The sequence below is a fragment of the Convolutriloba macropyga genome, chromosome 8 (assembly GCF_964194025.1).
Source record: "Convolutriloba macropyga chromosome 8, txConMacr16.3, whole genome shotgun sequence".
Lineage (NCBI taxonomy): Eukaryota > Metazoa > Xenacoelomorpha > Acoela > Convolutidae > Convolutriloba > Convolutriloba macropyga.
Window position 1 is genome coordinate 29,190,240 of NC_134475.1, and position 27,455 is coordinate 29,217,694.

Here is a 27,455-nt window from a genome sequence, read left to right on the forward strand (position 1 = left end):
TTTATATTTATATATATATATATATATATATATATATTATATATATATATATATATATATATATATATATATATATATATAGAAGGCTGATAGGTTATACTTTGATTAAAAATCAAAGTTTTAGCTGCCTCTATTTTTCTTGTAGAGTGACACACAACCATTTGACCTTATCTCTTTGAATTAACGTCAATAAAATCAATTTCAATGTGAGGACGTCAATTTTGAAAGTGAGGCAAGTCAAGTGTAAGCAAAAGTTTAATCAGGCGAATGAACGACAAACTCGCTCCAATAAAATTTAAAATGAAGTCACTCACGCACTTCATTTTAAATTGCATTACAAATGGACAAAAAGCATATTTGAAGTGGCTGTCACGTCTTATGTTTATAACAAATACAGCAACGATGAAAAAAAGAACACAACAGGACAAGTCCTGACGAAAAATTTAAATGATTTTCATTTGAATAAACAGAAAACTAGACCTTGAACGGACTATGAATGATTTGGGAAAACCATTTAGAAAAAAATTCAATCCAAAAAAAACAGTACCAATCAAAGTGAAATAGCCGCATGTGAAGGAAAACCCACATGAGTCCGAGAATATGAATTTTTGTTTAAACATCGTTCTAAAGTTTAGAATTTAAAATTAGATCGAAAAACTTTCCTGCCGCAAAACCACTCGCAAAACCACTTCCTGTTTCGGTGTGACCAAACTCACTACTCCAATTTGACTTCAAAAACCATGAAAATGTGTGAACAGATATTAGAAAATGAGCGCCCCAAAAAAATTCAAATTGATTGAATTGTAAAAAAAACCATGAGAAGGACAATAATAGCTCCAGCTATTGCTGTGCGGCTATTGAAAAGTAGTTAGGCCCACAGCATTATAACGCAAAAGAACGCCATTGGCAGCTGCCACTCAATGTCCATCCGTTTTAGCAGAGGCAAAAGCTGCAGCAGTACTCAGCACAACAAGAGAGCAAGCCATTATCTGACACTTATTTGTTAAATTGGTGAAATTCTGATAAACTGAATTCGACGGAAGCCATGGTGACCCTAACATTAATCACCTTTCGTAATTTACTACAGATTTGACAATAGGTAGTAAAGTAGTAAATAAGATTCCACACACTGAGGAAGGCCGGCAGCAGTTTCCTTCTTATCTAACTCTCAAGTGCAACAAAAAAGCCAAAATATCCAAACACGCGGAAGAATTTGAAAACGTAGAATTGAAGAGTGGTGTACTGAAATTTTTCTCTCTCACACTATCTCTCTTTCTCTCTCTCTCTCTTTCTCACTCACTCCCAGTAGGTAGAATAAGGAATTGCTACGACTTCCTATCTCCAGCAAAGAACTACACAGTTATCATATTTCTTTTATCAGTTCGAATGGTTGCTTCAACAAGGGTGGCACAAAAACTGATTGAACATCCCAGCACAATGCTGAACATATGAAGGACCTAGCAAACTTTGCTGCCAGTCTATTCAAAGAAGTGTTCATACTGGACTTCCCAAAGCAACACCAGAAACAAGACAGAACTGAGGAGGTCAACACAATCCTTCTAGGGCTCAGCAAATTCTCTGGCTTGAAGTTCAAGTGAGTGGATAATTACCTCCGCAAAAAAATCTCATGCGACGCTATCCATCTCACGCTTTAGCGTTTGAAAAACCATAGGCGTCCGATCAAAACTCACATCCTAAAAAAAGATTTACTTCGGAGAAAGACAGTGAGGAAACCCACCTCATCAACTGTGGGGGGAAGGTTAACCCACGTGCACCTGTGGCAGCTACAATCCCTGCTAATGAGTGATTCAACTATCAGCTGATTTTTTTCCCGAAAGCTTGCCATTAGGTATTCCTAGGGTTAACAACTAGGTTGATAGACTTGCACTGCGGTCCAATCTAATATGCCAGAAGGTATCATTTGCCAAAAAGGTTTACAAAAATCTGAGGACGCTATTTCTCGAGTAGTTCCCACCAATCTTTTGAACTAACCAAACTTTCCAGATTGATCAATGGAACCAATATACGCGACACATGCTTCACTTGCAGAATGAAGATCGAAAAATCGAAGTTTTTGTCCTGCACATGCAACAAGGTCCTACACCTCGCACCAGAATGCAATTTGTTTGTCAAAAAAACATAGAAGTCCTCATCAGACTTGATGAAAACCTGCTCTACATATGCAAAGACCGCAAACTGAAACGAAACGAAACGAAGTAAAATCAAGCTTTGCTCACGAGCCGAGTACCACATTAGATAAACAAATGAGCAACCTTCAAGAACAGATAAAAGCCCTAGCCGATAAAGTGGAAAACTCCATCGAACTAATCAGTCATCTTCAGAATGATTTAAAAATAATCAAAGAGGAACCATCCAGCTTTCCAACAGCGGTTGCAAATGTGCCAACAAGAAAAACTGTCACCTCCTTCACGGTCCCCTGGGCAACCCTAGGACTCCGCATTTGTGAAATCCCTTAGTGTAGGCAACAACTGGTCTTGCAAGAACCCAGGAAGACCTTGCGGCTATCGACAAAATCATTGACCATCAGGAACTCAAGGACTGGTGCAAGCTGTTAAAGTTAGAATTCTCAACCATTTGACCTTATCTCTTTGAATTAACGTCAATAAAATCAATTTCAATGTGAGGACGTCAATTTTGAAAGTGAGGCAAGTCAAGTGTAAGCAAAAGTTTAATCAGGCGAATGAACGACAAACTCGCTCCAATAAAATTTAAAATGAAGTCACTCACGCACTTCATTTTAAATTGCATTACAAATGGACAAAAAGCATATTTGAAGTGGCTGTCACGTCTTATGTTTATAACAAATACAGCAACGATGAAAAAAAGAACACAACAGGACAAGTCCTGACGAAAAATTTAAATGATTTTCATTTGAATAAACAGAAAACTAGACCTTGAACGGACTATGAATGATTTGGGAAAACCATTAAGAAAAAAATTCAATCCAAAAAAAAACAGTACCAATCAAAGTGAAATAGCCGCATGTGAAGGAAAAACCACATGAGTCCGAGAATATGAATTTTTGTTTAAACATCGTTCTAAAGTTTAGAATTTAAAATTAGATCGAAAAACTTTCCTGCCGCAAAACCACTCGCAAAACCACTTCCTGTTTCGGTGTGACCAAACTCACTACTCCAATTTGACTTCAAAAACCATGAAAATGTGTGAACAGATATTAGAAAATGAGCGCCCCGAAAAAATTCAAATTGATTGAATTGTAAAAAAAACCATGAGAAGGACAATAATAGCTCCAGCTATCGCTGTGCGGCTATTGAAAAGTAGTTAGGCCCACAGCATTATAACACAAAAGAACGCCATTGGCAGCTGCCACTCAATGTCCATCAGTTTTAGCAGAGGCAAAAGCTGCAGCAGTACTCAGCACAACAAGAGAACAGGCCATTATCTGACACTTATTTATTAAATTGGTGAAATTCTGATAAACTGAATTCGACGGAAGCCATGGTGACCCTAACATTAATCACCTTTCGTAATTTACTACAGATTTGACAATAGGTACTGAAGTAGTAAATAAGATTCCACAGACTGAGGAAGGCCGGCAGCAGTTTCCTTCTTATCTAACTCTCAAGTCCAACAAAAAAGCCAAAATATCCAAACACGCAGAAGAATTTGAAAACGTAGAAATGAAGAGTGGTGTACTGAAATTTTTCTCTCTCACACTATCTCTTTTTCTCTCTCTCTCTCTCTCTTTCTCACTCACTCCCAGTAGTTAGAATAAGGAATTGCTACGACTTCCTATCTCCAGCAAAGAACTACACAGTTATCATATTTCTTTTATCAGTTCGAATGGTTGCTTCAACAAGGGTGGCACAAAAACTGATTGAACATCCCAGCACAATGCCGAACAAATGAAGGACCTAGCAAACTTTGCTGCCAGTCTATTCAAAGAAGTGTTCATACTGGACTTCCCAAAGCAACACCAGAAACAAGACAGAACTGAGGAGGTCAACACAATCCTTCTAGGGCTCAGCAAATTCTCTGGCTTGAAGTTCAAGTGAGTGGATAATTACCTCCGCAAAAAAATCTCATGCGACGCTATCCATCTCACGCTTTAGCGTTTGAAAAACCATAGGCGTCCGATCAAAACTCACATCCTAAAAAAAGATTTACTTCGGAGAAAGACAGTGAGGAAACCCACCTCATCAACTGTGGGGGGAAGGTTAACCCACGTGCACCTGTGGCAGCTACAATCCCTGCTAATGAGTGATTCAACTATCAGCTGATTTTTTTCCCGAAAGCTTGCCATTAGGTATTCCTAGGGTTAACAACTAGGTTGATAGACTTGCACTGCGGTCCAATCTAATATGCCAGAAGGTATCATTTGCCAAAAAGGTTTACAAAAATCTGAGGACGCTATTTCTCGAGTAGTTCCCACCAATCTTTTGAACTAACCAAACTTTCCAGATTGATCAATGGAACCAATATACGCGACACATGCTTCACTTGCAGAATGAAGATCGAAAAATCGAAGTTTTTGTCCTGCGCATGCAACAAGGTCCTACACCTCGCACCCGAATGCACTTTGTTTGTCAAAAAAACATAGAAGTCCTCATCAGACTTGATGAAAACCTGCTCTACATATGCAAAGACCGCAAACTGAAACGAAACGAAACGAAGTAAAATCAAGCTTTGCTCACGAGCCGAGTACCACATTAGATAAACAAATGAGCAACCTTCAAGAACAGATAAAAGCCCTAGCCGATAAAGTGGAGAACTCCATCGAACTAATCAGTCATCTTCAGAATGATTTAAAAATAATCAAAGAGGAACCATCCAGCTTTCGAACAGCGGTTGCAAATGTGCCAACAGGAAAAACTGTCACCTCCTTCACGGTCCCCTGGGCAACCCTAGGACTCCGCATTTGTGAAATCCCTTAGTGTAGGCAACAACTGGTCTTGCAAGAACCCAGGAAGACCTTGCGGCTATCGACAAAATCATTGACCATCAGGAACTCAAGGACTGGTGCAAGCTGTTAAAGTTGGAATATTCAACCTCAAACACCGCTCATCAATACAGAAATTGCCATGAGCAAGAGTTTGATTCTCGAATCAGCCGTAAAATTTAAATAATACAGACTTCAAAGTGGACATCAGCCCTGAACTGTCGAAAAAAGGCCTTGAAAATGAAAATAACTGTCCCAATTAAAGATTAAACCTCATTGATCAGGGCCTTGACGCGAGCGCCATTCGTGTGAGAAACCTGCTGCTTGAAATGCTATAAAGAAAACAACGAATCCTCCTGAGAGATATAGAAGTAGCAAAACAATTTGAAGAGGGTCAGTTGAGCACAAACCACCAAACTAGCCGTTGATTACAGGAACTTAAAATGGTGACATTCAACACCCAAAGCATCCTAGATATAAAACTGAAATGTTCGAACTTATCTTTAACTCGAATAACGACATCATCTGTCTCTGTGTGGCCTGGTTTACGGAAGATTTCGCGACCACGTGAGTCTTCTTCGAGAATTAAAAGGTTTTCAGAACGACAGGATTGAAAATCAAAGCAAGGAGGAATACTAATAGCCATTAAAAACTAGATTGCGCATGAATTTCTGCAAGTAAAGTGCTCAAAGCCAGACAACCTGGAAAAGAAGGCTCAACTAAGAAAAAGAACTCTTATTCTATGCTGTATCTACAACGCACCTGCCCCAAGCGGTTCTGTGACGAGTTCCTAAGTCTACTGAAAGATATTCAAAACAAGAAATCTTCTCTTGTCTCTAAGCATTTTGACATTATAGTATTCAAATTTAAAGAATTTAATTTTTAGAACTTAATCTAGCTCAACACGCCAAAACTTAGCTTGATGTTGTGCTAGGTGATCAGCGGGAACTAGTAGTCACCTGTCAATTTGATCATTCTCTCATCAAAAACCAACCGGCCAATTTTCAGATCATTGTCCCCAGATCAGCGCTAACGTCGATTGCAAAACGGAACAGCCAAAAAATCACCATTGTGCTTTCAGAAGAATTAATTGGAGTGGTATGAATAATTCTACGAAAGCAAGCATTCACGCCCTACTGTTTTTTTCAATGTATGAAAACTTTTCGAGCAATGGTAAAACTGGATATGGGACAAAGTAGAAAAATCTGTGCCCCTAGTAACCTCGCGTCAATCCAAGCACCAACCTTGGATCACTGGCCCACTTCAGAACTCATCAAAAAATTATAATGGCTAAAGCGCAAAACAAATCAGTGTCTGGCGAGGCTGCTGAAGAAAAAACTTCAGGAACCAATCTTGAAGGCGTCCGAAGCAGGCCTCGCTCATTTTGAGACTAAGGTCTTCAAAGAAAATCTTCAGTCGGATTTAAACGTATCTGAAATGTGGTGGCAAAGCCCATCTATACCCCGACGGTGAGAAGCGGCTCTAATACTTCGAAAAACACCAACGAGAAATGCAATCTTTTTATTGATTACATCATCAGTGTTTTTAGGAAGAGCCAATTGGAACCCATCATCTCTAGTGCACTGGGATAACTGAGTCAATTTACCATAGATCAAAGTCAAGTTAATAAAATGTTAAAACAATAAGAGGTAAAAAAATAAATGGGACACGACAATATTGAACATCTCATACTTATATCATTCTTGTAACGTTCAGTCATTCGCTCATCTTAAACATCCCAACATACCTGAACAAAGGTACTTTTGCTGACACCTGGAGGAAGTGCCAATAACGGCCGATCATCAGAGAGGGCAGCAAAGCAGTCGTAAGCTGCTACAGACCCCAAAAATTACTCTGTTGTTGTCTGAAAGTGCTTGTAAAAGCTATCATTGACGCCGTCTGTAACCACACTGACTTTATGAAAGCCAATTCGGATTATGAAAAAGACGGTAAGCGAGTGTCCAACTTCTGTTGTTTCTTGGTCAGATCTACGACCACAATGAAAAGCCAGACACAAACCAACTGGCAAATTAAAACTCAATTTTGCCAAAGCCTTCAACACTGTTGCCCACAATCTACAACAGAAAACTAGAAATTTTGGCATAGAATGAAAACTTCTCTCTACGATTCAATCATATTTGAAAAACAGACAGCAATGTGTTAGCATTGAGGATAGCAGATCGAACTTGAAACCAGTAACATGTGGTGTCTCCAGAGTTACTTGCTGGATCTTCCATTGTTTATGCTTTTCACTAACGATGTCCCTGAATCATTAGATGAGGTCAGCAGTTACGGCTAAGCTGATGATTTCAAAGCCATTGTACTGAATAAAGTTCAGCTGGACAACGTAGTATACAGTATCAAAAACTGGCTAAATTCAAACAAAATGCTGCCAAATATCAAACAATCAACAATTTTCAGTTTGAGAGGCAACCTGCAAAATACCCTAATGAATAAACATCTGACCACAGTCGTCAGTCAATGTGAATTAGGAGTGTTAGTGAACGATAACCTCTCCTGGTACAAATACTGTACCCGATTGGCAAGCAAAGCGATGAAATCCCTCCTTCAGGTCAAGCGAAGAAATACTCAATCCACACAAAAACTAAATGCTTACATCGGCTTCGTAGTGCCCATAGTAACCTACGCTTCTCAAACATTAATGCCAAACGAAGCAAACTCTGAGGAAATAGAAAGAGTCCAAAAGCTGGCCACTCCGTGGACTCTCGGTTGCGACAAAGGCTACTACAAGAGATTAATATAGCTGAAATTCCTACTGCGCTGTTTCCTCGTTGAAATGCATGATGTCCTAATGCTGCTAGCCATTCTCCAGAACAAATATGACATCGAGTTCGAGAATGCCCCACAAAATGCCTATGACGTCACAAGACAATTCTAAAAAGGTGAGGTAGAAATAAACAAAAACAGGCTGCAACAGACCAATGACAATTTCTTTGCACGAATTAAGAGACTCTACAAATGCCTTACCCGCGGTTGTCCCAGCTTCTACGAAAAACACAACAAGCGGATTCTAACTGAGATCTCTTTGAACTTCTTCAAAAGGAAGTACATCAAGACAAACAAACACAAATGGACACTCCTATGCAGATGTGGAAACTGCAACATCTTTGAAAAGCTACGAAAAACTTAAAATTTGGATTGCAATAGAAAATCCCTTGAGAACCTGCCTTCTACTTTGCTTAGGATGACTAGCTGAGGGCATAATAGCGTCCAAAAAACTAAGAAATTGAAAAATAGTTTGATGGCTACTCTTGGTGGGCTCTGCTGAGCTGTTGGAAACTCATATCGAAATAATTAACTGAATCAAGTAATCAAATGAAAACAAATGGGTAAACAACAAACCTTAAAAATTAACAAGAAAACCAAAATTCAACACGAGTTTTTTTTATAAAAGACAGTTCCCAATTTTGTGTTTGTAATCAAAGCCACTCCATTGATAGTCATTGTTCTCTATCTACGCAAAATACCTCAATCCTACAATTGAGCCGTCCGAAGTAATTGCGGTTCTCTCTGTGTTCTGATTTTGTTAAGTTGGCTCATTTTCTCAAAAAGTGTTTTCACTACATCACTACAGTTCGACTCTCAAGCGATATCAATTTTATGGCACTGTTGTGATAATGATATGGCTCTACTTATTGCTTATTTGTCAAGCAACATTGTACAGTGGTGGACAATTACAAAAGAGATTGTCGAGGTCGCAGCTATGAACAACTTCAGTTCAGCTTTCCTTTCGCGAAATTTGGCAGCTTCAAATGAACAATCAAAATAATTTTTATGCAGTCATTATACTTGACTGGATGACTTCTATTGAGGACATTCATATTCAAACAAAAGCAGTTCAAGATTTCTAGCAACTAATCGATCGGTCAATTTCTGAAGTTGAGCTACTCCGGTTCTTTTCAGACTATACCTATGAAATAGTTTCCAGCTCCTTTTTGCAAAACTGACTGTTGAGGCTACAATTCATGCTAAATAAATCAATTCAATGTCATAATAAGCAGTGAAATTAGAATAGCTTGACCAGCGAAATTTGATGCTGCGTTTTATGTAAGTTTTTTTGATTTCTTCACCTTTGTCAACGTTTATATTTAGTAGATATTAATACTAAATGAATATCTTACATAAATTGAAACTCAGACACGAACTAGCTCTATATCAACAAAACAATAATACGGTTCAAAATGATTGCAATAGATATTTCGCGATAGCTTTGCGAATCAATCTGTTATGCAAATTAAATTTTCCACTTAGATAAAAATTTCCCATGACATCAAACTCACACTAAAAAAGTGATGTTGGTGTCCACATTCTATCAAAATTTGATCTAAAACCAAACTGCAACGACAAACTTTGAACTTGGATGGCAAAAAAAGGAACACCAGTTAGGGAGCTTGCCTTCTATGTTGCTCAGTTTGACTAGCTGGGGTGGTAATAGAGCCCAAAACTCTAACAAATAGAAAAGTGGTTTGATGGCTTCTGTTGATGGGCTCTAGTCTCCTCACACTGCTCTCATCAATTTTTGGATACTCAAATCAAAATAATGAATTTATTTATTTTATCAAATGACAACAAATGGGTAAACAACAAACGTAAAACAATGAAACTAAAATTTAACACGAGTTTTTTTTTTAAAAAAATTGGTTCACAATTTTGCTACGGTAACCAAATTCACTCAAATGATAGACACGGTTCTCTGTCTACGCAAAATATTTCTATCGAATACCACAATTAAGACGTCTGATCTAATCGCGGTTCTCTCGTTGTTCTGATTTTGTTAAGCTGGCTCATATTTTTTTAAAAAACGTTTTCACTGCATCACTAAAGGTCCACTCCCAAACAATAGCAATGTTTTGGTTCTATTGTGATAATGCTATGGCTCTAATTTTATAACCAATTAATCAACATTGTACAGTAATGGACAATTCCAAAAGAATTTGTTTACGGCGCAACTGTGGAAGACTTCAGTTCAGCTTTCCTTACGTGAATTTTGGCAACTTCAAATGAACAATCAAATGATTTCTAAGCAGTCTTTATACTTGGCTGGTTGACCTCTGCTGAGGCTATACAAATCTAAACAAAAGCAGTTTCAGACTTCTGACCTTAACAACTAATCATTCGGTCAACTTCTGAACTGAAGCCATTCCAGTTCATTTCAGACTATAAACATGAAATAGTTTCTCAGCTCCCTTTTGAAAAACTTACTGTTAAGGCTACGCTTCATTCCAAACAAATCAATTCAAGGTCAAGTAATTCAGTGAAAACAGAACAGCATGACCAGCAACTTTGATGCTACGTTTTATGAAGTCAGTTTGATTTGTTCATCTTTGTCACCATTTCATTTTAGTCGCTATTATTAGTACATGAATATCATAAATATATTGAAACTCAAACACAAACTAGCTCAAATCAGCAAAACATTAATACAATTTAACAATGTTGCATTAGATCTTTCGCAATTGGTCTGCGAATCAATCTGTTATGCGAATCCAATTTTCTAAGTGGTTAAAAATTTCCCATGATATCAAACACACTTAAAAAATGACGTTGCGGAAAGATGTTCACATTCTATCGATGTCAAATTGACATGTTCTCCTTCATTTATATTTAGTAACTATTATTAGTACTTGAATATCATACATGAATTGAAACTCCACCTTGAACTATCTCAACACCAGTAAACAATATAACGACTTAACAGTGATGCATCTGATCTTTTTTTGCGACTTGTTTGCGAGTCAATCTGTTATTGATACGGAATGTTCAACAAAAGTTTCTACAGAGTTAACAAATTTCTCTTGGGATCAAATTTACACAGCAAAACCAGCGTTACGAAAAAAAGTTAACATTCTGTCACCATTTTTATCTACAACCAATCGGAGAACCAATTTGGACATGTAATATCACGTGATTAGCAGCACAAAACTAATTGAAAAATTTCCAAAAATAATATGAAGTCCGCCATTTTAGTTTTTTTAAAACAACACACAGTCCTTTTTGTACCAAAGTTTTAAGCTGCAACTCACTTGTCATCAATTCATGTTTCTTCAGATCTTAATAGTGAATGTACAAATCAATTTAATTTTCACTTGTGAACGGCGAATTAATTTGATATTCTCAATTGTTCCTTCCGGTGAAAAGCCCTAATTAAGAGAACTGTTGTTAACAGGACAGATTAAGTTAGTAAGTTGCTCCTACTGGCTTTGCGAAGCCTATTTTAGTTCAAAATTGGTGTTATCGAAGCCAAAATAGAGACTTCAAAATATTGAAGTAGCAAAAATTTTATAGCTTTATAGTTAAGTTTACAGTAACTTTTCCCCCTTTTATGTTTGATAAAGATTGTATTGAAGTTTTTCATAGCTAGAGCCAAGTCATAGGGCTACATTTTTTAGGAATGGGAACTACTGGATCTGATTTATAATTTGAGTTATAAACCAAAACTGGTTTTAGTTAGAATTTTTCTTCATTCTGAGCAAAACCAATAATTAATCAGCAAAGTTGTAATATTAGTTTTGAAACTAGATTTTCAACAAGTGATGAAACCTTAAACTAAAATTATGGAGGATAATACAGTTCACAAAAGTAAACTGCACAAATGTTGTATCGCATAGATTTGAAAGCGCTCAAGAATGAACTGATTGGTGTAAAGTTTTCCTTGTCCTCGATAGGAGAGCAGCCGTTAGACTTGGTCCGCATACCCAGGCAAACTTCTCATCAATCAGATGAAGAGAGTGCCGAAGGCCACACCTAAAAATCAAACAAATCAATAGCAGAAAGCTAGCGACGCGATCAGTAAAGTGCCATTCAATAAAGAAATTGAAACGAACGCCGCTTAAAAGAAATAAGCAAAGGAAAAGCAAACAGCGACCAAGCATTTCAAGCTCAATCAACAGAGTTTGTACAATACCCATTCAATATCAGCCAGTACAAATACCATACAACAAGAAGCTTTTAAGAAGTTAGTGAAGGAAGTTAACACTAAGCTAAGGCCTTTTTGAGGGAATTTTGTTAAAAAACAGCCAAAAGACGGAATGCAAAAACGAATGGACTATCATTGGCTTTCATTTAAAAGCAAAGGCACGCAGTCATTAATAGATGCAGAGCGAACCAACGCAAGCCAAGCATGGGCTCTAGTCTCCCCACACTGCTCTCATCAGCTGCTGGATACTCAAGTCAAAGTAAAGAATTGGTTCAAGTTATCAAATGACAACAATTGGGTAAACAACAAACGTAAAACAATAAAACCAAAATTTAACAAGAGTTTTTTTAAATGGTTCACATTTTGCCTTGGTTACCAAATTCACTCAAATGATAGACACGGTTCTCTGTCTACGCAAAATATTTCTATCGATTACCACAATTAAAACGTCTGATCTAATCGCGGTTCTCTCGTTGTTCTGATTTTGTTAAGTTGGTTCATCATTTTTCAAAAAAACGTTTTCACTACATCACAAAAGGTCAACTCCCCACCAATAGCAATGTTTTGGCACTATTGTGATAATGCTATGGCTCTACTTTTATAACCAATTGAGCAACATAGTACAGTAATGGACAATTCCAAAAAAAATTGTTTTCGGCGCAACTATGGACGACTTCAGTTCAGCTTTCCTTACGTGAATTTTGGCAACTTCAAATGAACAATTAAATGACTTCGTACCAGTCTATATACTTGGCTGGCTGACTTCTACTGAAGCTATTCAAATCTAAACAAAAGCAGTTTCAGATTTCTGACTCTAACAACTAATCATTCGGTCAACTTCTGAACTGAAGCCATTCCAGTTCATTTCAGACTATAAACATGAAATATTTTCTCAGCTCCCTTCTGAAAAATTGATTTCTAAAGCTACGCCTCATGCTAAACAAATCAATTCAAAGTCAAGTAATTCATTGAAAATAGAACCACATGACCAGCAACTTTGATCCTACGTTTTATAAAGTCAGGTTGATTTGTTCATCTTTGTCACCATTTATATTTAGTAGCTATTATTAGTACATGAATATCAAAAATGAATTGAAACTCGAACACAAACTAGCTCAACATCAGCAAATGATTAATACGATTTAACAGTCTTTCGCAATTGGTTTGCGAATCAATCTGTTATGCGAATACGTAGTTACAAATTTCCCACGATATCAAACTTACACTTAAAAAATGACGTTGCGGAAAGATGATCACATTCTATCGATATTAAATTGACATGTTTACCTTCAATTTTATTTAGTAACTACTATTAGTACTTGAATATCATACATGAATTGAAACTCTACCTTGAACTCTCTCAACACCAGTAAACAATATAACGACTTAACAGTGATGCATCTGATCTCTTTTGGGACTTGTTTGCGAGTCAATCTGTTATTGATACGGAATGTTCAACAAAAGATTCTACAGAGTTAACAAATTTCTGTTGGGATCAAATTTACACAGCAAAAGTAGCGTTACGAAAAAAAAGTTAACATTCTGTCACTATTTTTTTTCTACAACCAATCGGAGAACCAATTCGGACATGTAATATCACTTGATTAGCAGCACAAAACTAATTGAAAAATTTCCAAAAATAACATGAAGTTCGCCATTTTAGTTTTTTTAAAACAACATACAGTCCTTTTTGTACCAAAGTTTTAAACTCACTTGTCATCAATTCATGTTTCGTCAGATCTTATTAGTGACTGTACAGATCAATTTAATTTTCACTTGTGAACAGCGAATTAATTTGATATTCTCAATTGTTCCTTCCGTTGAAAAGCCCTAATTAAGAGAATTGTTTTTAACAGGACAGATTAGGTTAGTAAGTTGCTCCTACTGGCTTTGCGAAGCCTATTCTAGTTCAAAATTGGTGTTATCGAAGCCAAAATAGAGACTTCATAAAATTGAAGTAGCCAAAATTTTATAGCTTTATAGTTAAGTTTACAGTAATTATTCCCCCTTTTATGTTTGATAACGATTGTATTGAAGTTTTTTATAGCTAGAGCCAAGTTATAGGGCAACATTTATTAGGAATGGGAACTACTGGATCTGATTTATAATTTGAGAAATAAACCACATCTGGTTTTAGTTAGAATTTTTTTCTATTCTGAGCAAAACCAATAATTAATCAGCAAAGTTGTAATATTAGTTTTTAAAACTAGGTTTACAACAAGTGATGCAACCTTAATCTATAATTATGGAGGATAATACAGTTCACAAAAGTAAACTGCACAAACGTAGTATCGGGACAGATTTGAAAGCGCTCAAGAATGAACTGATTGGTGTAAAGTTTTCCTTGTTCTTGATAGGAGAGGAGCCATTAGATTTGGTCCGCATACCCAGGCAAACTTTTCATCAATCAGATGAAGAGAGTGCCGAAGGCCACACCTAAAAATAAAAAAAAATCAATAGCAGAAAACCAGCGAGGCGATCCGTAAAGTGCCATTCAATAAAGAAATTGAAACGAACGCCGCTTAAAAGAAATAAACAAAGGAAAAGCAAACAGCAACCAAGCATTTCAAGCTGAATCAACAGAGTTTGTACAATACCCATTCAATATCAGCCAGTACAAATACCATACAACAAGAAGCTTTAAGAGTTAGTGAAGGAAGTTAACACTAAACTAAGCCCCTTATGAGGGAATTTTGTTAAAAAAACAGCCAAAAGATGGAATACAAAAACGAATGAACTATCATTGGCTTTCATTCAAAAGCAAAGGCACGCTGTCAGCAATAGATGCAGAGCAAACCAACGCAACTCAAACAGTGAACGGCGGCAATAGTAACAAAAACTATCCAAAGGAATCACAGTTGCTCAAACAGTACAAATGGAGCAACAACTAGCGGCCAAGATAAAGAGTGAGTTTCGGAATCATCTTCTGCAAAGAAAACGCGTAATGAACGGATAAGGAAATTCGATATCGAACTCGAAACCAAGTTGCAACTAACACGAGCACGGTTCAAACGCAGAGAGCTAAAACTGGTGATACAAATGAAGAAGCTGGAAACAAAACATCAAGTACTGGAAGAAAAGCGTCAAGTGGAGGGCAAAGTACAGACAACATTATTAGAAAATGATGATAATCGTTCCCAATCAACTAGTGTTTTAGACAAATCAACCCTCAATTGGACCCCATGGAAAAGAGATGTCTCAAATAGGGCCAAAAGAATTTACAACCATCTAACGCCAAATCAATCAACACCTCACTTCCAGGGAACTCCTGGATTTATCAGGTATAGCCACTTCTCACGATATCGCAGTTCACTCCACCGTTCATCAAGCGTTGAAGACCGCGACATTTTTGCAAACTTTTTTAAGTTGCAACAGTGGTTTTTCAGGTAGCAGTTAGCAACCAAAGCCGAAATTGAGCAATTTCGACTGAAAACTTCTCGAATGGCTGGAGTGATCTAGTATGTTCACAGAAACAGTAGATCAACATCCAATACCAGACTGAGAGAAGATCAGCTATCTGAAGACTAAAGTTACAGGCATGATTAATTCAAAAATCTCTTGAATGGGTTATTTTTGGGCACTTCAATGATGCTGCATGGATCAATCAGGCGGAGAAATTGGGAAGACCTCAATTGAACATCGAAGCACAGCTGGATAGTATTTGCAATGCTAGACCAGTTAAATATCAAAGCTCAGCACTCAGCTGGTCTGATTTGTTTTTCGGCTACTGCTTAGAATTTTGTGAATGTGATCTGATAGTATTTTTTGAAAATTGGCTATATAGAACTGCTTTCGTGCTTGAAGGGTTTTCAGGTGTCAAGGAAGAACGAGAGGAAGATGACCGAAGAAGCACTAATAGGGTCAAAAAATTCTCGGAAACATCGAACCTGAGGGCTGGTTCGAACATGGAGGAACCGAAGCAAACACACAGTGAACCCTGTCTGCTAGCTGACGGCACTCATAATATTTGGAACTGTCTACTATTCAGAAAAGTGGGTGTCAATGATTGGCACTCAGCAGTGAGGAAGCAACTCTTCTATTACAGATGTCTAGGCAAGTGACATGCAATCGAAGATTGAAAAGTCAGTGCGTGTGGTATCAATGGATGCATTCAGAAAACTAATTGGTTGAGGGCAATCACAAAGTCATCGTAAGCGCTGCCATAATCATCCAGAGCAATTAGTTCCAGTAGTTCTCGTCTCACTATAGTGCGTTTGCAACAAGCTGAACACATATGCTTTCCTCGATAGTGGATCGACGGTTTCATTTATCGATCAAAGTGTGCAACAGAAGTTACAAACCCAAGGCACCGATGTTACGCTCAGCATATCTGGCATACACTGAACGAAGGATCTGAGGACCAATAACGTTCCACTCAAAACAAGTGCAGTACCTTAAGAAGTGCATTCAATCGAACCGTTTGCAAACCGGTCAATCTCTTTTGGAAACACAAACTACGACTACAACATGCTGATACCCAAGAAAAGCTTTAATTTGACGGAATTTTGCATCATCCTTGTTCAAGATGCTTACGAGAATGCTGACTGGACTACAAGATAGGCACACGAAGTGCACCTTTTGCCGTTCTAACAGAGCTAGGATGGGTAGTCAGTGAACCCATGACGGGCAAAAAAGGACAAAATGTTTGTCAACTCGCCTTCACATAAGATGTGGAAGTGGCTGAGAATATGCAAATTTGGTGGGACATTGAAACCTATGCTTCCAGAATCAACGTCGTTAGTCAGTAGGAGAAGGAATTGCAGTGAAAAAATGAAAGGCAGCTTCAGGAAAGTATAGTATTTGTGACACCATACTGTACTAAACCCGAACAATCCTGGCTAAGTAAGACGTCTTTGCAAAGCTGCGTCAAAGTAAAAAGAAGTACGCCTAAATGAAAAGGAATTCGGAGGATCTGATCTGCTACACGGCTTAATTGGATATCTAGAAAAAGGACCAATAGCCCTGCCAGCGGACATCATATCTATGTTTCTACAAGTGCAATTTCCCCAAACACTACAGAATTTGATTGACGTTTCTATGGCGCCAAGAAGAACCGAACCCGTTCAAATAATCAAATATCAGTGCCTTGTGTTTGGAGCTAAGGGTTAAACTTTTTCTTATCTTTGATAGGAGAAAAGCCATTGCAATGATGTTGTGTCCATGAAGCGTATTATTTTGTATCTATATTTTTCTCTCTAAAATCTGCCGGAAGAATAATTGCAAAAATGAAAAGGGAATTATGATTTTTTTGATCCCAATGGTACAGTTGCCACTCTAGAGTTTAAAAATTAGATATTCCAAATTCTAAACAAACACTCATGGTCGATTTTATCAAACCAGTTGAAACCTCTGATTATGCCATTGAGGTCTTCAATCAGCTACAACATCTTCTTCAAAAGCATGCAAACGAATTGGCGAACTGGACAAGCAACAACCAAGCAGTTTATGAAGAAATTTCTGAAGACTTGAAATTAATCAGCAACACGAAGCCAGTCGACGTGGAACGAATAATTTGGGATCTTCACTGCTTAGACTAAAATGGATTTTTGTTGATGATAGTTTTCAAGTTTGCAGAGATCTTAACAACGAAGTTTAAACATCCATAACTCTGATGAAGTTTCTGTCACTGGTCTATTCAATAATCGACCCAACTGGATTGTTTGCTCCGTTGAATTTTCACGTGAGACGACTCTTGAAGGTCCTCTGGAATAAGAGTGGACCGAATTGTAAAAACCAAGTAGAGCTTGTTGAATCAGTTGAATTTCTTAGGTGGAAGAAACAACTTCCAAATGTAGCTGAAACTTTCATTGGAAAAATTACATCAATAGAACGTGTGACAAAACCGAACTTCATGTGTTTGCTGACGCATCTGAAGACTTCTTTTTTTCCCCAGTAAGACATTTTTGCACGATGATACGTTTTTCAATACTACAATTGGAATTGCAAGCGGCAATTCTGTCAATGATGTTGAAGGTACATATAGACAAAAAACACGAAATTAAGTTGATTAGTTGCAATTGTTGGTCAAATTCAACTACTGTTTTGCAGTGGATACACACATCCAATCAAAGCATTAAGTGTTTGTCGGTCGCCAATTGAAGAGCTGAGATATTAGATAGAAGTGATGTTTCACAGTGGAAATGTGTGACTGTTATCATCAATCCAGCGGACATTGGCACTAGAGCAATCAACGTTCAAAAACTCATTATAAATGAGTTTCCTAATAAGCCGGCCTGGTGAAAGTGACCACAAAAAATGTTTTTCAGTGCGATTGATTCAGTAACTTCAACAGGCTATTCAAAACAATGGCACACGTAAAGCGAACATTGAGCAAACACAAACCAACAAAATTTGTAGTCAGCATTGATGAAAGAGAATAGGCAAAAGCAGTCAATATCATATTACTACAGCGAGAAATGTTTGGCGAAGAGATGAAATCTCTCAAAGCTTAAGAGAAGTTCAAAAGAGAAGCAAAATTCTTTAATACCTACATTTCTTGGATAAATAAGGAGTTTTTTGTGGCAAAGACGGAAAAAACAAAAGTCAAATGGAATTCACTGCAAAGCATCCAATATAGATACATTGGAAGCATCATTTGGTTGATATAATCTTGCAAAGCAAACACAAAAAAATTCTGTAGGAAGGCGCAGATCATGCGATAGCGTTGTTCAGCAGAAGACACGGATCCGAGGCAAATGAAATGTTTCATATCAAACAAGAGTAAACGTGTTACCAGAGAAAAGGCAGAGCAGAAAAGATAACAGCAGTAAAGGCAAATCTACCAGAAGAGCGGCTAATAGCTTTATCAGCTTTTTTAAAAAAAACTGACAACTTTGGCGCTTTCACTGTGACGATTGAGCCCCGAAATGAATAGCGATGCTTTTTCTAGTCACATGTCGAAAAAAAGAGTATTGCAAACTGGACACAGATAACTGTCACAATGCAATTATGCGATTCATTACACAAAGAGGCCCTACAAGTACGATCATCAGCGAAAACGGTACAAACTTTGTTCACGCTGAACAGGAATTTTCCCAGTATGTTGCGGTATATAACAAAAAAGGGAACGTAGAACATCTTATCCAACGAGTTATCAGATAGAATTTCGACCCAATCACTGCACCTCACATTGACGATTTATGGGAACCGTTAGTTAGAAGTCGCAATAAAGCGATACATGCAGTGTTGGGGCACAGATCAGTCACCGTGGACGTTCTTTCAACAACAGTGTGCATTGTTGATTAGAAATTTGACGCAAAAACATGGCTCTTTTTTTACTCTTGCTTTGCAAAAAGACCGTTTGCTTGTCCTATCTGAAATGTGTAGAGAATTTTGCCGATCATCGAAAATTCTTTCGACAAAATTAGGGTTATGCGAATTTCCTTTCGGACAGATTTCGTAAAGAGCAAATGCCAACGATATATATCTGGCAAAATTTGAGTTCTACGGCAAAAACATCCTTAAGGAGAGCGATCTCGTCTGGTTCATCGAATAATTGACTCTTAGTCGCGTTTCAGAGACCATCGATGAATCAGACGGTGTGATTCGATCAGCGACAGTTCGAACGAACGACGGAGTTTACAAGAGACCAGTAGTGAGGCTCGTGCCTCTACTACCAGAAGGATTTGATTTTGCAATAGAAAACATGGCCGGTGATATTCAAGCTACAATTCATGTCAAACGAAAAAAAACTAAGTTAATTCAAGCAGCGATTTTAGAACAGCATGACAAGTAAAATTTAATGCCAAATTCTTTCGAAGTCTATTCTTTGTACTTCATTATAAAACTTGAATTGAAACTCCACCTCAAACTATCTGAACATCAGCAAACAATATAACCACTTAATAGTGTTGCATAAATTCTTTTTTTGCGAATGGTTTGCACATCAATCTGTTAAAGATACAAAATATTCTACAAAATTTCTACACAGTATCAAACTTCCCTTGACATCAAACTTACACTGCAAATATGGCATTATAAAAAACTGTGAATATTTAGTCCCTTTTTTCATCTACAACCATCAGAGAAGCAAGTCTGACAAGTAAAACCACGTGATTAGTAGCAAAAAGGCAGCTTAAAAAACTATAAAAAATCAGTTGATGTTCAGCATTTAAGTTATGTTAGGCTGACATACAGTGCATATTTTTGCACACCCTTGAGCAATAAATACTGATTATTGTGTTTTGTTTCTGTTTATCATGTTAGTGATTTCACAGACAAACTTATTATTGACTGTATGGGAACGGTTGGTTAAAAGTTGCAAGAAAGCAATATATGCAGTTTTTGGGAACAGATCAGTCACCGAGGACGTTCTTCCAACAACGGTGTGTATTGTTGATTAGATATTTAACGCAAAACCATGGCTCCTTTTTATTCCTGCTTGGCAAAGAAAACCGTTTGTTTCTGTTTATCATGTTAGTGATTTCACAGACAAAATTATTATTGACTGTATGGGAACGGTTGGTTAAAAGTTGCAAGAAAGCAATATATGCAGTTTTTGGGAACAGATCAGTCACCGAGGACGTTCTTCCAACAACGGTGTGTATTGTTGATTAGATATTTAACGCAAAACCATGGCTCCTTTTTATTCCTGCTTGGCAAAGAAAACCGTTTGTTTGTCCCATCTAAAATGCGTCGAGGATTTTGTCGATCATTGAAAGTCCTTTTGACGCAATTAGGGATTTGCAAGTTTTCTGTCGGACAAATTTCGTAAAGAGCATTTGCCAACGATATAGAATTGGCAAAATTTGAGATCTGGGACAAACAAAAATCATAAAGAGGATGATGCTGTCTGGTTCACAAAATACAGCAACCAGCAAGAAAAATGCATTCTGAGTCGCGTTTTGGAGACCATCGATGAGTCCAACAATGTGATTCGATCAGCGACAGTTCGAACAAACGACAGAGTTTACAAGAGACCAGTATTAAAGCTAGTTCCTGTACTACCAGAAGGAGATATTTTCGCAATGGAAAGCAAGGTCCGTGACGTTCTGGCTACAAATCAAGTTAAACCAAAATAATAGAGGTTAAGTCAAGCAGTTATTGGAGACAAGCGTGGTAAGCAAAACTTAATGCTACAGTCTATCAAAGTTATATTGAGTTATTCACCTCAATTTGAGTTTAGTAACTATTATTGATAAGTGAATATCAAACTTGAATTGAAACTCCATTTCGAAAAATCTCAACATCAGCAAACAATATAACGACTTAATAGTATTGCATCAGTTCTTCTTTTGCGGCTGGTTTGCGAATCAATCTGTTATTGATACAGAACGTTCTACAAAACTACTACACAGTTATCAAACTTCCCGTCACATCAAATTTACACTGCAAATGTTGCATCATGAAAAAAAGCTAACAGTTTATCACTTTTTTGTCTACAACCATCAGAGAAGCAATTTTGACATGTAAAACCAAGTGATTAGTTGGAAAAAGGGACCTTGAAAAACTATCAAAAATCAGTTGATATTCAGCATCATTTAAATTATGTTAGATTGACCTTCAGTGCATATTGCAGCACATCCTTCAGCAATAATTACTTGTTCTTGTGTTTTATTTCTGTTTATCATGTTAGTGATTGCACATCTTATTTTATCTTTGACTTTATGGGAACGGTTGGTTTGAAGTTGCAAGAAAGCTATATATGCAGTGATGTGGAAGAGTTCAGTCACCGGGGACGTTATTTCAACAACGGTGTGTTTTGTTGAGTAGATATTGAATGCGAAAACAAGGGTACCTTTTTATTCTTGTTTGGCAAAAGGACCGTTTGGTTGTTCTATCTAAAAGGTCCAGAAAATTTTGTCGACCATCGAAAGTTCTTTCGACAAAGTTAGTATTATGCAAATTTCCCTTCGGACAGATTTCGTAAAGAGCATTTGCCAACGATATAGAACAGGCAAAATTTGAGATCTACGGCAAACAAAAAACACAAAGAGGGCAATATCGTCTGGTTCATCGAATACAGTAACCAGCAAGAATGATGCATTCTGAATTGTGTTTTCAAGACCATCAAAGAGTCGGATGATGTGATTCGATCAGCGACCGTTCGAACAAACGACGGAGTTTACAAGAAACCATCACTGAAGCTCGTCACTTTACTATCAAAAGGAGATACCTTCGCATTGGAAAACAGGGCCAGTGATATTCAAGTCACAATTCATGTTAAGCGAATAAATTTGAGCTAAATCAAGCAGTGATTTTAGGACAGCATGACAGGCAAAACAATGCCACATTCTATTGAAATCATATTGATTTTTTCACCTTCATTTATATTTAGGAACTATTATTAGTACGTGAATATCACAGAGTTGAGGAAAAGGCTGCAGAACTTTCATGAGAGCACGGTGCAGAGACACAAGGGACAAAGTGGTTCAGTGGCACTGGCAGTGAAGCGTGACTTCAAGAAGGGACCCAAGAAAGGAAACTGCTATGTGTGTGGGATCCCTGGACACTTTGCCAAGGACTGCAGGAAGAAGGAGACAGCACAATGCAGCAAGTGTGGTGAGAAGGGTCACCTAGACAGGGCATGCAAGAGACAAAGAGATGGAGGCAAACATGAGTCAGTGGCAATGGGTCCAACATTGGCTACACCAGACGAGGAATGCTGGGCAGCTCTTACCCAGTGGAAGACAGCAGGCATGCTAGTGGACAGTGGTTGTACAGATCACATAGTGACGAACATCGATGCGTTTCTGGACTTTGTGACCATTCAATCAGTGGTCAGAAATCCCAACGGAGAGGCTTCCAGAGTGGTGGGCAGAGGCTGTGTGAGGATCAGCATACCCTCAAACAAAGGGGAATTCCAATGCGAACTCAAAAATGTTCTGTGTGTGCCGGACTATTCTTCAAACCTCCTATCAGTCTCAAGATGCACGGAGTGGGGACATAGCTTCACTTTCGAGAGAAGAAACAGCTGCATGAAACTCCAGAAGGGAACTCGGGTAAAACTAACACAAGAAAATAATTTGTTTTACTTACCCTGCAGCGTTCTAGAATTCAAGATGAGTTCCAACAGCGTGAAACTTGACAGTGCAAGGAAGTGGCACAGACGATTGGGTCATTTGAATCAAACGGATGTGGTCAGGAATGCACCAGAGACAGTGGGGGAACTCGATGATGTATGCAATGTGTGTGCATTGGCCAAGATCACAAAGAATCCAGTACCAAGAGTGGCAGAGACCCAAGCAGAAGAGAAGCTGGAGAGGGTGTTCACAGACGTGATGGGACCTTTCAGAGTAGAGTCACTGTCAGGGTTCCGGTTCTGCATTGTGTTTGCAGACCAGTACACGAAGTTTGTGTTTGTGGACTTGCTTAAGGCAAAGAGTGAAGCACTGGCCAGCCTGAAGAAATTTGTTCTCAGTGTGGGGACGCCCAAGAAGCTGAGGCAAGACAATGCGAAGGAGTTTCTCTCAGAGCAGTTCGAGACGTACTGCTTAGATGCAGGCATTCTACAGGAGAAGACCATACCAGAGACGCCACAACAGAATGGGTTAGCTGAGAGGTGCAACAGGACACTGCTGGAGATGGCAAGATGTTTGCTCATTGACTCAGGACTTCCAAAGATGATGTGGGGAGCAGCAATTCTTCACGCAGCAAGGATCAGAAACTTGGTTGTGAGACGAGGAGAAGAAAAATGCCCAGCAGAGCTGATGAGAGGTATAAAACCTAAGCTTCCAATTAGTAAATTATCTATTTTTGGTTGCACAGTCTTCATGAGGAAGAGGGACAGAGAAGTCAGCAAACTTGAACCCAAGGCACTGGAAGGAAAGTTTGTGGGTTACACTGAAGGAGAAAGCGGATACCTGGTGTACATACCCAACACACGCAAGGTGATGGCAGTTCGAGATGTGATCATCAAGGAGTCTGAAGTGGGCTAAATCCCTGACAACAAAGAAACGGCGGACCTACTAGATGATGGGTCGGAACTGGGAATCTGGCACCCAGATGATGGTCATCAAGATGATGACAACAGAGACAGACAGGACACATCTACTGCAATAAAGGAGGAGTGGCATGACGCAGGGAGCGTGAATACACAAGAAACAACACTGATACAAGAGGCCTCGGATGTTGGAAAAACAGCACTAGATGAAGGATCTAATGCAACAAGAAGGAGTCACAGAGACTCAGAGTCACTGGAAGACAGTGACACAGAAGACTTCTCACAGTTAGAGACAGTTGGCTTCAATGAAGATGCACTGGAACACGCGGACAGAGCAGAGCCCAGACGGGGGACACGAGCAAGGAATGTTCCGCAATTTTTTGGAGAAGTCAGGACCCATCTTGCTGTGACTGAGGGCGACTATGTGGAACCCAAAACAGTCTACGAAGCCAAGCAAGGTGACGATTGGGACCAGTGGCACCGGGCAATGAAGGACGAGGTCAAGGCACTCCAAGACAACGAGACTTGGAACCTAGTGAGACCACCCACAGACAGGGACGTCATACCGGGCAAATGGGTTTACAAAGTGAAATTGGGACCCAGTGGTCAAGTGGACAAATACAAAGCGCGCTATGTGGCGAAAGGCTTCAAACAAGTGGAAGGACTGGACTGCTTTGAGACTTTTGCGCCTACCTGTAAGCCAGAGACATTCAGGATTCTACTTCAGCTATCAGCGAAGCAGGGCCATGTGATGCACCAATTTGATGTCAAGACTGCTTTCCTGCACTCACCAATCGAGGAAGAAGTGTATCTGGAACAGCCACAGGAGTTTGTAAAACGCGGATCAGATGGGGAGAAGTTAGTATGTCGACTAAATAAATCAATTTATGGTTTGAAACAGGCTGCTAACAACTGGTACAAAGAGCTGGCAAACTTCCTACTGAGACAGGGGTTCACCAGAAGCAGGAACGATCACTGCTTGTTCGCAAGATCAGAAGCAGAGGAACACACCTTCATCTTGGTCTGGGTTGACGACATCATAGTAGCATCAAGAAGTATGACAGTGGTCTCTGATGTCAAGAAGGCACTAGAAGCAACCTTTCACATGGAAGACAGAGGGAGACTACACTGGTTTCTGGGTCTAAGAATCAGACGAGAAGAGAAAGTCACAGTCGACCAAGAACGCTACATAGAAACAATGCTTGAGCGGTTTCAAATGGATCAATGCAAACCCTCAAGAACTCCAGCTGATTTGAATTTGAAACTTCAGACAGCACAGAACGGAGACGAAGAAGTGGACCAGAGGATCTACAGAAGCTTGGTTGGACCACTTCTGTATCTGGCCAAACAGACGAGGCCAGACATCATGTTCACAGTCAACATTCTGTCCAGACACATGAATGCACCTACCAATCAACACTGGATGTGCGGAAAACGACTTCTGCGATATCTTCAAGGTTCAAAAGGTTTAAAACTTACTTACACAAAAGAGGCTAGTTATGATTTAGTGGGGGAAAGTGATGCAGACTGGTCTGGAGACGTGAACGACAGAAAATCAACAACGGGCTATTACTTCAAGCTCAACGGACGTGGCGCAGCACTCAGCTGGGGTGTCAAGAAGCAGGCCACAGTTGCTCTTTCTTCATCAGAAGCAGAATATCAGGGCATGGCAGCAGCAGTTCAGGAAGCACTTTACCTGAAACAACTTCTAGAGGATTTTGGCATCCAACAGAAACGTCCAATAGCAATTGGAGAAGACAACCAAAGTTGTATCAGACTCTGCCAAAACCCAGTCATGCACAAAAGGAGCAAGCACATCGAAACAAAGTTTCACTTCATCCGGGACAAAACAGAGGAGGGGACTATTTCAATTCATTACGTTCCTACAGACCAAATGGCAGCGGACATCTTCACAAAGTCCTTACCCGTTTCGAAAGTGGAAACATTCAGAGCAGTTTTGATGGGAACAGACTCTACGCAATCAGCTCAAGTCTGAGTGGGGGTGTTAGAATTTTGATCAAACTATAGTCTTAAACTTAGTGAGAATTAGAAAGAAAGTTTGACTTACCAGATTAGAAAGACAAGCAATTTGATTTTGATCAAAGAAATTATATAAATGAATCGTCAAAAAATGGTGCTGAGAATCAATATTCGGTTCAAATTGGTGAATCTAGATAACTATTATTAGAGTTAGATTAATTGATGTAAAATCTTCCCAGCGCGTATTAAATGATGATGATATCTCCGGAAGTGTGAATGAATTCTTAGAAAAGTGCAAATGCATTCCATTTATGGTTCCCTTTGCGACTGATTTGCAGAAGGAAACCATATTGGGTATCCCTTGCGAACCCCACTATAAATCACGGTGCTAAGATTAGTTTTGTATCTTGACTTTTTCACACTGATAATGGGTATATATACAGCCGATTTTTGAGTGCTTTTTCATCCCCAAATTCAAATCACCATCTTGATCTAATAATCAGATCTCTCCTGTAAATCTCTAAATTCTACTGTAAAATATCATTTTGTTATTCTCTCATTTTTGAGAAATTAATTCTTTTACTTAGTTAAAAACGCCTTTTTATTCCGCTTGCGAAAGTCCATAACCCAACACTATCCAAGTTTTAATTGATCTTCTACATATCTATGCTGCTATGTTGCTCAACAAGATACAGAAACTTTTTAATATATCTTTTAGCATTTAAAGCAACGTATTACAAGCAGGATCATGCTTCATTCTGGTTATCAGCATCCAAGAATCGTGGAGAGAAAAAATAGTCAAACCATTCTTGGTAGTTTGACAAACGGTGACGGAAACTGGAATATAGTAATTGACCCTGGTATTAGTAAGGGGAGGAGACTCTCCTTGGAAAGTTCAATCATAATTGATTTGATTTTTGCTACCTGGTGTCTTCTGCACAGAACACTTTTCAATTTAAGGATGGCATTACGTTCCTGTACTTCTGCATGCAGAAATTCAATGCCTTCATGGTGATTTTTTACGTGGGTAGTATGCCAAAGAAACACCTTAACAAATACACGGCGTGCCTCTAGGATGGGATGATTTGCGTCAATGTCAACTTTGACCGACGGGTTGACACGACCAACCGGTCGGATTAGGCCCCTTTTGTCCAACAAGGAGACAAAGTGGAGCAACATGGCTACTTCAGTAAGAGGATTTATTTTTGCTGAGAACGCTAATCTCTTCATTAAAGGACTCTCCTCTCACAAAGTACTCGAGATGACGCTCAAGGGGATCTACGACTCTACCAAGGGCTTTTCGGTACCGTTCCTGAGAAGAAAACAATCGGAGTGAGTAAGCACTTATGCGTAATGTTTTTTGCTATCTAAACTTATCTAAAAAATCATTTTCTGGGGTGGTTCCTTAGCTGACTTAGACAGAAATGCAGCCTAGGAAACAAAAGTTTTTGTTTTTTACTTAAGTTACTGCAGCGAGTCTGATGTTATTAACTAATTCAGTGCTTGCACTCAAATTTCTTGATTCTCAAGTATTTTGAACTCCTCCCCCAGCTAATTGGTTGCAAAATCTCAGCACATATGCTACAAGTACAGGCATATTCCAGGTAATCATTTGAGGCAACGTGGTTCCCTTAGTCAACTCATCGTGTCATATTAAACTCTTTTGAGATTAATTGTAACTAATAGTCATCTCACCAATGTCTTCTACAATCTCAAATATGCGGTTGGCAAAAAAA